The sequence below is a fragment of the Capsicum annuum genome, unplaced genomic scaffold (genome assembly GCF_002878395.1).
Source record: "Capsicum annuum cultivar UCD-10X-F1 unplaced genomic scaffold, UCD10Xv1.1 ctg52611, whole genome shotgun sequence".
Lineage (NCBI taxonomy): Eukaryota > Viridiplantae > Streptophyta > Magnoliopsida > Solanales > Solanaceae > Capsicum > Capsicum annuum.
This window is the reverse complement of record NW_025860656.1, coordinates 1737-5019: the sequence shown is the minus strand read 5'-3', so window position 1 is coordinate 5019 and position 3283 is coordinate 1737. Positions and strand designations below refer to the sequence as shown.

The 3283-nt window shown below is 33.7% G+C and overlaps 1 pseudogene; it reads left to right on the top strand.

The window, feature by feature from the left end:
- The first annotated feature begins 73 nt into the window (after positions 1–73).
- Positions 74–2449, top strand: LOC124892965 (annotated as a pseudogene).
- The last annotated feature ends 834 nt before the right edge of the window (positions 2450–3283 follow it).

Here is a 3283-nt window from a genome sequence, read left to right as displayed (position 1 = left end):
AGTTGATATAGTACAGGGTTTATATAAAAGTTTTTTATCATTCCGTTGGAAATAGTTTCCGCCGAATGACTATTCTTGTTCATTTCACTAAAAAAAAGAATCACTTTTTAATGGTGAATTGTTTTGCTTATCCTAGCGGCCAAGTTCTTGAAAGAGGTTGCAACACTGCAAATAGGTTTAAGTTGACGCGCATCCAAAACCTTTTTTTTATCTGACACGCTTTATAAATTTCTCAACAGACAGCAACAATATCAATGGCCCATGAACCACAACCAGTAACAGTTCTTCCTCCAGAAATTATATCTGAAATACTGGTAAGACTACCCGTGAAATACTTGTTAAGGATGAGGTGCGTTCGAAATCTTCGATTTCTCTCATTTCAACTCCCCAATTCATCAAAACCCATCAAATTTTCAACCAACAAACAATATTTTGCTGCCAATGGGCTTCTTTTTAGTAGCTATTGTGAGAATAGCCTAAGGTTTTACAGGTGCTCTCTTGATACAATTAGGTATCATTAATCTTCTCATATAACCGCTGAGCTTGATTTTCCGTGCAAAGAGACATGTGTTGACTATAACATTGTGGGTTCGTGTAATGGATTATTATGTATTTCTGGTAGTTCTCACAATCTATTTCTATGGAATCCGTCTATAAGGAAGTTTAAGGAACTGCCACTTTCAGGAAGTGATGTGCATTCTAGTTCGTATATGGCGATGGTATTGGTTATAATGAGTGTCAAGATGATTTTAGTAGAAGTTATGGGAATATTACATAGTGACTATGGGTTTCAGAATGAGTTTCGGATTTATAGTGTAAGAACTAATTCTTGGGAAATGATTCAAGAGTACCCAGGTATTATATTTTGCACTGATCCTGCTAAATATGTAAACGGAAGACTTCATAGGATTGCTACTCGAGAAAATTAGGTGGGAGTTGACAAAAAAGTCTCTAAATTAAAAATAGTGACAACTTTGACTAGCTAATGTCAACTTGCTACTCGTTATAGTGATATGAGTGATTCATGGTTTGTCGCTTCATTAATCCTAGTAAACGAGACATATGAAAATGTTGAATTGGCCAGTCTTGTTGATGGTAATAATGATTGGGAATTAGGGACTTCAGGTGGTAATCTATGTGTATTTTGTGACTGTCATGAGGTCCGGATGGATGTGTGGGTAATCAAGACATATGAACTTGTGGAGTCGTGGACTAAGGTGACTTCAATCCCCTATATTACAACTATTGAGCATCCAATTTTGCCAGTTTTCATCTCCCATAATGGTGAAATTTTACTGCAACACGGTTCATGTTTATTACTATATAATTCAAGACACAACTCTTTCAAGCATCCTCAAGTTCAGATCCATTGTGGTTATGAAAGTCAATTTTGTTTGTACGTTGAAAGTCTTGTTTCGACACATTTTGTGGAGGAAATTTGAAAAGCTATATATGAATCAATGAGTGAATGATGGAAATTTGTGCTATGGTCTAGTGCATATAAACTAAACAATCTTCACTGGATGATTCTGGAATTTGGCAAAGAGACAAAACAGGGAAATTTTGGCTTTTAGGCAGACAACTGAATCGTCAAAGGGAATAAAGTCCTATGGATGTTAGTATGGCACTTGTGGCAGGAGTTGGTTCTTTCAAAATTTCATTCTTTACAAAAGTAGGTGACACCAACAAAATTGGCTTTTTAAGATCTTTAAGTCAGCTTGGAAGTTCCTCCAAAGTTTTACTTATTCCCATTGTCTTTGACTCGATGGTTTGAATGCAGTGGAAGCACAGTGCCAAACATATCCACAAGTGTGATCGAGTTGGTTGAGCAGGGCATCTCCCATGGGGTCTCAAGTTTGAAATCCAATGCATGCTTTCTTGGTCAACCTTAGCGCACGGCGCTTTCCTAGTGCATTTTAACTCTCCTATGTGGCTTGCCAACTATTTCTCTAGAGCGGAGTTTGCCCTGACAAAATCAGATATGGACGAGTTTATATAGTAATGCTTCAAGGAATCAACAATTTTCTATCCGTTCTTAGGACTACATAATCGATTTGGGGCAAAGTGAGTTTCATTACATAATGCTGATGAGTAAAAGCTCTAAGAAGGGGTACTGTTTTCAGTTGATATGGGGAGGAGAAAAGCTGCACTCTTGGCATGAAAGCAGAGGAGTGCATTAGCTCTTTTTGATCTTGCTATTTTCCTTCTTAATTGTCTCAGTGATACTTGCCTTTTCGAAGGTCAGGGAGAGGGTTCTGTTCTTGGTTGCTTCGGCTTGACAAAGGGACATCAAATTTAGGTTGCTATCTTCTTGTATTATATCTCATCCAAGGAAAAATAAAGGTTTCTATATTTTTGTAGTCATTGAATTTATGGATGAGCTTTGCATATATAAATTGCAGAGCTCTAACTTTAACTTTGTTAGAGGTGTTTTTTTAAAGAGTTTTAAGTTCTGTGCATCGTTACTATACAAAATATTCGATAAATTTGACCTGTTATTGTAGGTTATTCTATTATTTATGTAAAAATTAAAAAAGAAAAAATTAGGTAACCTACAATAGTAAATTTATCTATAATATAATATTTTGTACACTGACTAACGGTGCACAAAACTTAAATTCATTTTTTAAAAACAGGGTACAACAAAAAGGTTGAAAGTATTAAGTGAAAATCCGAAAGGGCTTTAGATAGCCAACTTGAGAATAGAGGGACCATTTCAACAAGCCAGATTGAAAATCTGTTTCTCTTAATTTTATTTCCAGCAGAGGGCTATAATAGCCAACTCGAGAACCGAGAATATGCGGGGTAACTTCAATAAGCCTAAAGTATCTCAATAATTTAGTCTTTTGATGGAATTAAAATCGGTTAAATCAGTTTTTAATATATATCTTTTAGGTTTTTTTAGATGTTTGATAAAATAAAAAATTTATTTTTAAAAAAGCTAAAAATTGATTAAAAAAAGTAAAAGGTGAGAAATTGAGTGGCTTTGTTTTTTTAACTTTTTAGATTAAAATTCTTTTAATTTTGACCAATACATTTATTTTTTTATCCTTTATATTTTTCTTCAATTCCTATAATACCCCAAATTTATAATCCTTAAATATATTGTTTTAATTTCATTTTTTGTTTGTCGCTTCTCTCCGTCTCTTACCTCTAGTTTATTCTTCATCTTTCTAACTTTATTTTTAAATTTTTAGAATTAAAAATTATATATAATTCAACTTATTTATGTTATTAACAACTTTAAGGATATTTAAGTTATTTTGATAACAAAAAAGTGTTT